The following is an 11,032-nucleotide window of genomic DNA, read 5'->3' as shown; positions in this document are numbered from 1 at the left end:
ATCATAATCACTGTAGAATGAGTGATCACGTGGTAATTATCAATGCCATTAATGGTTTTCAGTGACCAACACATAGTTTCAAACTATCTGCAGCACTGTCAAAAATATTGTACTGATAAATTGCCATTATATTTGTTTAGTTTAAGGCTAAACATAACCCATCAGTGATATCCATAGTCTATCGCCATCAATGCACTGGTGATCGAGTAGACGGCATGATGTTGATGTGATAAAGATTGCTTTTTGTCCCGTATTTGTTGGGAATTCGTTTCGAAATCAATCTTCCAGCCTACTCCTCTACCCTTACGGCAGGGAGCCTACTGGGGACGCTTTTTGGACCGTAAAATTGACGGAAATTCTTCTGAAATCAGTCCTACAGCCTAATTCACTGCTCTTTCGGCAGAAAGCCTACTGGGGACGCTTTTTCTCCCACAAAATCGAATCGCCAATCCTACCTACCACCATGGTCTTCACTATTCATGTTGACAAACAAAACATTTAAACTTTTTCTTTTTAATTCTACCGTCTGCGCCATTGTAGTATCCGTCAATTATATCAATTACCTTTCGGCGATTCCACCATCGGCCGAATAATTGATAAAGAAATCATCGGATTCTTACTGGCACATCCGTTCGTCACAACAATGTTCACCAAACTGACTTCTGATTAACGATCACGCGGTCGTGACGTTTATGCGCTTGTCAGCTGACCGTCACACACACTCAATAGGTCATATGAATAAAACCGAGTACTTGCTCATGCTCAACCCGATTTGGCCAAAGTAAAGTCTCTGAGCATTTACTCAAAACGGTATGAATAAAACGATACTTTGCTCAGAGTAAGTTCGAATTTCGAACATAGCTTTTACTCTGTCAAAATGTTGTTTTTGTTTTGACTATCCGATTCATGCAACGTACAAAGTTTAGTCCCGAGGTGCAAAGAGAAGTGCCTTTGCGGATGTTATTAGTCTTTTATCGATTATTGCCGCTTGATGATGGAGTCACACACCCAGTGGAACCCAACTGTCTACTGGAAATGCGTCGGTAAGTGCAATATTTTTCTGCTGCCCGCAACGGTAATAATTTAATAACTTTTGTCTTTCAGTTCTCATCGTTGAGTAGAAAGCTACGACAGATCAGGAGACCCTTTCAGCGGAACCGATGCCTGCGGTATTGATTACCATTATCCATCAGCAACAGCATCAGAATCCGAAGCGGTAGCAACGGAGAAGCTGTCGGTGTGAAATACCATGACCACCTTCGGACACATCGGCGTAACCAGATGGTTCCGGATACTACATCAGGGTGGATAAAGAGGGAACACCATCTAGGGAGTCGGATCCTATTTTTGGCACTTTTGATTGACTTCGGCAGTGAGGCTTTTTTGAAAGTTACAGAGTTCATGTTTGGCCACAATACGCGTCGCACTAAAGTGCTTCTTTATGCAAAGTTTCAGACAATTCGGCCGAGAAAACTCCCCCATGCCAAAGTGAATCATGGAAGTGTCCAAAGCTCTGCACCCTATCTGTCCACCTGCTATAAAAAAAAAACTATGTGGAACATGTTACGAAACCTAATCAGATGCTTAAATGTTTTAAATACCTTGTAGAAAAGGTTTCTGGTACAATTGCGGCAAGGGGAACTATACTACTGATTATCATGAAATAAATTTATTAGATTTTTGTTAAATTCCAGAATTAATGCAGTGATTACTTTAAGAGAATCTTCTGAATTTCCCCAGGAAATTTAAACATTGATGTGTCCAAATATTCTTCAGTAAAGAAGAAAGATGTTTCTTATAGATATCTTAACAATTCTTGTAGAGCTTCCGGAAGTAATCTCCATCTCATATAATAATTACCAATGGTATTTATTCTGCACTACTTCAAGAATGCTTTTAGGATTTTTTGAAGATACTTCCAGAAATTCTAATAGGAATCCAGAAAGTTTAAATAATGTTGAAAGTTTTGGAAATACTCATCAAATAATTCTCGAAGATTGCAGGAGTAATTATAAATGAACGTCTAAAAACTCCCAATGGAACTTTCCATGAATCGTTGGAAAATATGAAATCTGTGGATTCAGGAATTTCTTGCAAATTCTCTTATATGAATTCTTGGAGTTTTTGTTGGACTTTTCAAAGAAATTCTTTAAAAAACAGAAGGAATTTTGTTGTTATCCGTCGAGGAATAGTGTCATTCTAGTAGAACAATTATTAGGAGTAATTGCTGTAGAAATTTATATTGCAACTCTTGGAGATTTTTTTTTTTTTTAAATCTTTATTAGAGTGTATTTTAACGCACGAGGGCTAGTTCTACACTTAACTCTTGGAGATGTTCTAAGGGTTCTTATTACGAGAATTATGGCATGGATGAAAGCATACAGTTTTTCGTGCTGATTGAGAAAAAATATCCACAGTTCATATAGGGCAAATGTAAAATTATAACATATGATCAATAATTTTAATTGTTTAAGAAACCGATTAAACATATAGGCTTTCTTATGCATACAATAAAACTGTTCTTCCAATGATGAAATTTGAAAATGTTCATTTAGTTTAGCTTGTGAATGTTATAAACTTCCTTCATCGAAAATAATATCCAATGAAAATAGAGTTTGCGATGAGTAATGGGGATTAAACTCTTATACCACAATAATGGGCTAATTACCCTAATTCATTAACAAATTTAACCAATCACATTTAGAATTTTTTTATACTTTTATATTATTCGTTCTTAGAAAATCTCCAGATTTCACCAGAATTCTCTAAGAGCCTCTGATAAACATTTATACATAAGCTTTTTTAAAGTGGCTGGGCAGACTGAACATAATATGGAGGTAAAATCAGGTAATGTTAAACTGTAATATAATGCGTATTGTTTTAATATTGTTTTAAATAATTTTGAATTTGTGTTCTAGAATGAAACTATGCACGAATTACCAGGATTCAAGTGTAATATTATAGAACCCATATGTTTGTAGGAACCTTTAGAGGTTTTGTACTAAAATATCTAAATTAATCATAACGTGAATTTCTCGAGTAGTTTTTTATGCAATTCTAAGTTATTTTTTTGGAGGAATTCTGAAAAATATTTAACAAAAACTTTTATGGATATCGTTTAAAGAATAGCTAGATAAAAAGCTGTAGAAATCGCAAGAGCAAAGTTTGGGTAAACTACTAAATAAATTCACATATATAAGTTATTGATGAATTCTAGGAATTCCTTAAAGAATTATTTTAAGTGTTCTCGGTGTATCTCCGAACAAATTTTTGAGAGAATTCTCAATTAATTTGATTAATAACTTTTATTTGAATTCCTTGGTGTAGAAAACCATGAAAAATCATGAAGAACAGAAAATAAAAATATTTGGAGAAAAAAAAAATGATTTCTGAAAAACCCATTGTAAGTCTTCTTTTTCTTCTTCTTGGCATTACGTCCTCACTGGGGCAAAGCCTGCTTCTCAGTTTTTAACTGAGAGCTTTCTTTGCCTACTTTGGTACGATGATATTCTATGTCAAAGGAAGTCAAGCAAATATCCATTACGAAAAGATGCTGGACCGAAAGGGAATCGACCCAGACAGCTTAAGCATGGCTTTGTATCCGCGGACTTTAATCACTCAACTAAGGAAGTATTCCCACGAATTCCCAGTATCACTCTTGGGCGAATGGCGGATTTTTTTTTCAATTTTTTTAGTTAAACCATTGTAGATTATGTAATAAGTGGGAGTCTTAGATTAATATATTGAGTAGAAAAATCGTTGAATTATTTCAAGGAGGAGACTTGGTAAGAGTTTTTGAAATAGTTTATAACATAATTCTTTGTGGTATTACAGAAATATATTTAAAGAAAAACAGTCGAGGATTTTTTGAAATATACTTCAGAAGAGCCGCTGGAGAATTGTTGGAGAAATAAATAAAAAATGTGTTCAAAACTCAAAATAAATGCTGAGATTGTGCTTACAAATTTCAGGAAAACTCTTTTTTATTGAAAAATCTTGGCTACACCCTTTCCCGGGAATCTGATGCGTTGAAGTCAGCGTTTTCATGTCGATTCTTATTCTTGCGTTGTTAACTGACGAGGCTCTCGATGTCCTTTCCCGGTTGATAGCACAAATTTGAGTCCGAAGATTGATTTTTCGAGAACCAGATTTTCTTTCAAAGTTCACCGCTGATTCACTAGCGGCAGAAACTGGAAATTAATCTCTACATCCATAATCCTAATGAGGTGGAAGTCCATACTACGGCAACAACTACTGTTTTAGTTCTTCAGCAGACATTCTTTTGGCACCAACAATGGATTTCGCATAAACGTTCTTATCGGCCAACAGCCAAATGCTGGCTTGAAGGCAATTTCGCACTTGTTTGTTTCCAACTGAGCATGGTCAGTAGCTGACTCAGGATTTTCTGAGCATTTACTCAGCTTTTACCGTTTTATTCATACGAATCATCATGTTCGAAAAGTAAATGCTCAAGTTCTCAGTTTTATCATACCAACTTGAGTAAATGCTCAAGAAAATGATCTGACAGGCGGATTTGAGTAAAGTAAAAGCTTTTGCTCAGTTTATTCATACGACCTAATGTAATGTAATTTATTCTGGCATTATTCATACACGCTCAAATATTTATAATCAGCATGTATCAATGCACGTAATATGAATGCAAATAACAGTCTATTTATTCAAAACAATTTTGAATCTAAATCTACCAACTCGAGCTACCACAGTGTGGGTTTTTAATGTTTTATGAGAGTTACGTGAATTTTATGATAGCTAGAGGCGACATTTAAAGTTGCTAGAAGATGATATTTTGTAAGTCAGCTCTTAGTTGTTTTCAAAACCTTTTAGAGACAAACTATATAATTGAAATTTTGTGGCTACAAAACCAGTTTTATTGCAGCATATAATATCTCATTTAAACTGCATATAGTGGCTGAATGATATTTATTTGTGACGGCTATGATAAAAGATTTATATAATACACCTTGTTGTCATAAAAGCTGCTTTTAAACTGATTGACTTGCACTTAAATCTTGATAACTTACCTTATTTATACCTAATGAATCAGTATTTGGGCTCTTTAGATGCATTGCAAACACTTATTCCTAACGAAAAAACGACAAACTAATGTTCATTTTCATTGTTTCTGCGTATATTCTTCATAATAGCATACCCAAACTGCAAACTCTGTTGAATGCTGCTTGGTTTCCATGAAAAACGAAAAAAAAGCTGCATCATCTCCAATCAGCATTTGTTATGGCAATTTTATATCCACAAATGCCGAATCATAACAATGTGCCCTTATTTGTGTATTTATGATGACAAAACAGCATTTGTCGATGACAATCTATCAATTATGGTTCCGTATTAATTTCACTCCGGTTGCCACAATTTCACTTTTTCTAATTATAGTACTTGCATGAATTCGCGCATTCCATACTATGGTATGATGATTAAACTGCATGAATATAATTTAAAGCACAATTACTGCCCAATCCAACCAAGAAATGTTGAATTCTTCACGAGGCGGTGTATTCTAGCAAATGCTTAATAACTTGAAATATGTCACTTTCAGAGGGGGCAAAGGCAAATTTACTCCTTTTCCACCACATTTCACAATAAATCTCACTCGGCACTAAAGATTTGAGCACTGTATTCAGATAAACCATTTTAAATAAAAAGCACTACGAAATAAATTATCACAGACATGTTTTCAATCTTATATTGTTTTGTTTACGTTATGATAAAATCATTTTCAAGATGATGCGACATTCATCTAGAACAGATGGCCTCAAAATAGCTACCATAAATGCTATTTTGCTTTATTCGTGTGACATAATTATACACTTTATAGCCTCTTTCAGAGTGGGCCAACTAGTCACGTTCTAATCTACAAGAGGTTTTGGGGGATGCGATGAAGACAACAGTGCCTTGACCGTGGTTTTATGGGCGTTTATTTATAGCACCCTGGATGTAATTCGTAAAACTAAAATTGTTACTTGGGTGGAATACCTACCTGTAAGTTAATTAAAACCGATGCTATTACTACAGTGAAACCTCCTTGAGTCGATGTTCCATGACTTGATATCGACTCATCAAACCATACTAAAAGCAAAATTTTATGATAACTATGCTACCCATTACTGCATATGTGTCACATTCGACATTTTTGACAATTTCGAGTTAATAACATAGAGAGTCTGAATTCTGTAAGACTGTTCTGAAAAATTCGAAAAAATACCAACTTATTTTGTTACATTGATAATTGTAATCGCATAGCAGTCACATTTAGATTATACATGAGCCTCTTAATGTAGTAGCAAACAAATTTCTATCAGAACTAATTTCTGACTATTCACCCAATATGTGACATGAACTGTACAAAATTTCTGCCTCAGATAAGCACTTTTGAGTTCTTTGTAATTTTTAGAAAATTTAGTTTCTTCTCATGACGTCATAAAATGAACATTGGTATTCCATTTACTTATTGCCTACTTTTGTCGAATGTTACAAATATGCAGTTATGGGAAGAATGATGGTTCCCTCAAGCAACTAAATATTCCCTTGAACTGATGGTCTCTTCAGATATCGACTCATGGAGGTTTGACTGTATGCCTTTAAACTCTACAAGATTTTAATAAGTCGAGAGGCAGGTATTTCACCTCTAAAAAAATGCTTCAAATTGAAAAATTAATGTTCCAGAAGTTCAAATTTATATAATTTTTAAATTTCATTATACTCCAGCGATTTCAACTTATCCCGATGTAACTTATTGTTATGCGGATAATTTAAAGACATCCTGTAGGTAAACTTTCATTCGCTCATTAATTTCCAAAACTGCACGCTTTTAAGTAACCTTAATAATTCAAGAATTCCAAGAAAGTCAAATCCTCTACCAGCAGCTTAATTTATTACCAAAAATTATATTCAAATCGCGATATTTTTTTCGTTCTCACTATTTTTACACAGTTTTCCACAAGTTCCTAAATAACTCTTCTATTTTCAGAATCAGCGTTGATATTGATCAATAATCATCTGGTTTTAAAGTTATTTCGATGTGCCTTAGTTACCAGAATTTTCTTGGCCTCCATTTTGTCAAAATTATAAAAAAAAACTGAGATATGGATAATATGATGCCGGGTAAGGGTAAGGGAACATTTCTGAAAAAAAACATGAAATCTCAAAATAACAATATGATGTTTTTGAGGTTTTCAAGCTCTTAGTATGGCCATAGTCGTACCACAAGCATCAATGCTCATTTCTAAAAAACGGTTGCACCAAATCGCTTAATTTTCCACAGCAAACTCTTATTAAAGTACAGTCGCCTCTCTACATCTCGATATCGAAGGGACCATCGAGATAGGGAGAGATGTATTGAAGAACGAATAATCGAACATAAAAAGAAGAAAAAAATGTATGAGATATTTACAAGCCGGTCCTCCAAGAAATTTCGTAATATTTTCGGATTCAGATGACTAATTATCAAAATCTACACAGATTCTAATAGAAAAAAAACTTGTCTTGTTTAAGAATCTGTGTAGATTTTGATAATTAGTCATCTGAATCCGAAAATATTTCGAAATTTCTTGGAGGACCGACTTGTAAATAATTCATACAATTTTTTTTAACTTTTTTTTTGGGAACTTTAAGAGCGCAAAAATGTTAAAAAAATATCACGATCTAAATACTTTCCTGTTGTTAAAAAATGTTGCTATTAGTAGATAGGTTAACCAGCGTATGATTAAAAATGCTATGACATGATATTGACAGCTGGTTGTTCCTACCCTAACCTACTTGAAGTATTTTTATTATTCGTTTCAATAGAGGAATTATGTTGAAAGTGGCGCTTACGTGTCAACAGTTTTTTCCTGTTTAATTTCCTATTCGGACCATTGTGCACTTGGGGCAACTCTGGCTAATGGTAATCCGATCAAGCGGACTTCAAAAATAACAACAGCATCAACCTCTGAGGTTCCGAAAGGCCAAACTCATGTGAAGCCTTGATTGTGCGTTCCCTACCTATGATGTGGCACCTGACATCATAAGCCAAGTTCCATTATAAAAAAAAAACGTTTGAGGACCAGAGAACCATCGAATTAGTGTTGGCACTCGCGCACGATTGAACACTACATAGTTGTGTTGCCATATTCGTCTTAGTCTGGGCCATAGGGCCTCCTGCGAAGGGTTGTATAACCCTAACCCAATTGATTGGTTCGCCACACTTCGCCTGGTGTGAGACTCGTTTTTTTTAAGGGCTCCAGCTTGAGCCCATTTGGGGCTACAGTCGCTTAAGAGATATTCGCTGAGCATCGATTAGGGCGGATCACATATAAGTAAAGTTTGAAAACTCCATCTTAAGAATAAATCAAGCTAAAAATTGAAAAGGGCGTATCTTCAAATTTTGAATGAATCTTTCAAAACCTAAATATGGTTTTGCTAGTATGGGAGCGTACTTTCAGGATGTATACTCAGAATTTGCTCACATTTAGTTAGAGCACTGCATTATCAAACGTCCCTATAACTTGAACCACACTTCTGCTGCCAATATCGATTGGTTGCGTTCTGATGTAGACGCACCATGCATAGAGCGGAGACCGGGTATAGACACGTGCATAATGTGGTGCGTAATCGGGGCAATGCAGCGGCGGCCTGATGGGTAAAAGGGGCGCTTGCTTGCTTGCTTGCTTGCTTATGACGATGGATCGAGACGCCGACGTTGTCAAAACACTAATCGTACCGATTGAGTGATGACTGCTTCGATTTGATCTTTCGCATGTGACGAGAAGCACTTGAGTCTTACATTGTTGCATAATCGTTAGAAAGATTGTCGAGTGAATGTGAAACATCGGATTGTTAGGATAGTAAAAGTAATTTAGTCCTATAGAAGCTCTATTGCCGGTGTTATTGATGCAATAGGATTAGATTCGATGGGGACTTCCTTAGCCGCGGCTACAAAGCAAAGTCATGCTGAAGGTGTCTGGGTTCGATTCCCGGTCGGTCCAGGATCTTTTCTTAATGGAAATTTCCTTGACTTACCTGGGCATATAGTTTAATCGTACCTGCCACACGATATACGAATTCAAAAATGGCAACTTTGGCAAAGAAAGCTCCCAGTTAATAACTGTGGAAGTGCTCACAAGAACACTAAGCTGAGAAGCAGGCTCATTCCCAGTGAGGACGTATTGCCACGAAGAAGAAGAAGATATCAGAATTCAAAGAAAATTGAAGTTACCAAACAGAATTTTATAGCAGCAAAATAATAATGCCTGTATATTAATTATGAGATCAAGTGTCCCCAGTATATATATTTTTTAAAAGCACGGAAAATTATTAAGAATTTTTTAAGTCGTTTGAAAGATTATAATATCTGATGGATTATTAGCTCTGACGTTGTGTTTCGTCTATACGAAGTATAGTATCAGCACTATTTTTTTCATTTATTCTATGCTCATACAAACACTATAGTATATGTTTCATATTGCTTGAGAAGAGTTTTTGTTCCAATAGATATAAGATATTATAGTCACCACACAAGAATAAAATTGATTAGAAATTAGTTCGCAGCACTTTACGCTCGAAAACACCAAAAGCTTTCCGGTCTGACTCTTCCAGTGTCTACGCTTCGTGCCCGTAGAGAGCCACCGGAAGAATCAATGCTTTATTCAGGGCAAATTTTGTTTCCACTTGCAAGCTGCGGAACCTAATCTGGTAACTTAGTCAGTAAAAGGCCCAATTCGCAGCATCGACACGTCTTTTCACTACGCGGGAAACGTCGTTGTCACATGTCACAAGTGTTCCAAGGTAAACAAACTATTCAACAACTTCAAACACATCCCCATCAAACTCTACCTCAGCACCTACACCATCGAGCCTGACTATATCTCTACCTGGAACCATGTACTTCGTTTTGGCACATTTAATGGTCTGGCCTATCTTCGCTCTCTCCCTCTTCAGAGGCACGAAGGCCTCTTCCACTGACCTGCGATCGATTCGAATTAGGTCTATATCGTCCGCAAAGCCAAGGAGCATGTGCGACCTTGTGATAATAGTGCCATTTCTCTCCTAATAGCACCCTCGAGTCCAATGTTGAACAGTAAATTCGAAAGTGCGTCTCCCTGCTTTGCCAACGAAGGACTCCTTGAGCGGGCTCAGTCTGTTAAACAGGAAGCGCGTCAGAATTTTGTACGCCGAATTCAGCAGAGTAATTCCTCTGTAATTGACACACACCAGTCTGTGTCCTTTCTTGTAGATTGGGCGTATGAGGCCATCCAACCAGTTGGTGGCAATTCTTCGTCCTCCCATGATTTCAGAAGTACTCGGTGGATCGACTGGTACAGCTGCTCACTTCCATGCTAAAGATGCTCGCCTAGGTTCTCGTCCTTCCCAGCAGTCTTACAGTTCTTCAGCTCACTGGTAGCCTTTTCAACCTCTCCTATGGTCGGTGGGTCCACAGCTTGATCATCATCATCAATGTTCATCCTGTTGCTAGCTACATTTCCATTTTCACTGTTCAACAATTGCTGAAAGTGCTCCTCCCACCTGGCAGCCACCACCGATTTATCGGTCAGCAAATTCCTTTCTCGATCATTACACATGGCGGGCACTGGTACGATATTGTGTCGTGCACCATTGACCGTTCCATAGAATCTCCGCATATCATTTCGTTTCATGCTTTCTTGAGCTTCAGCTACCACACTTTCTTCATGCTGCCTTTTTTTCTGCGGTTGATTCGCTTTTCTTCGGCTCTCGCTTCCCTATACTGCTCTCTGTTCTGTCGGGTATCGGCCACGAGCATACGGCTTCTGGCGACATTCTTCATGAATGTCACTCTCTGGCACTCTTCATCGAACCAATCGTTTCGTCTTCGTCGTTGACCAGTGCCAATCACTTCCCGCGCCGTTGTTGTCACAGCTTCGTGGATAGGGTCCCACAGGCTGTCGACATCTCAGCAACGTTGATTCTTCAACTGCTCATCTAGCTGCTGGCGGTACTTGCAGCAACCCCATCAGTCGACAAGCGTTGTATATTGAAGCGC

At 37.0% G+C, this 11,032-nt stretch overlaps 1 long non-coding RNA gene across 1 annotated transcript; it reads left to right on the top strand.

Annotated features, from left to right (window-relative positions):
* The first annotated feature begins 730 nt into the window (after positions 1-730).
* LOC110676867 lies at positions 731-1,696 on the top strand. The gene is made up of 2 exons (XR_002500785.1): positions 731-1,043; positions 1,105-1,696. It is a non-coding gene; the product is annotated as an uncharacterized LOC110676867 (long non-coding RNA).
* Positions 1,697-11,032: the final 9,336 nt, after the last annotated feature.

The sequence above is a fragment of the Aedes aegypti genome, chromosome 2 (assembly GCF_002204515.2).
Source record: "Aedes aegypti strain LVP_AGWG chromosome 2, AaegL5.0 Primary Assembly, whole genome shotgun sequence".
Classification (NCBI taxonomy): Eukaryota; Metazoa; Arthropoda; class Insecta; order Diptera; family Culicidae; genus Aedes; species Aedes aegypti.
Note: the sequence above shows the minus strand (reverse complement) of the source record. Positions and strands in the feature narration are given on the sequence as shown.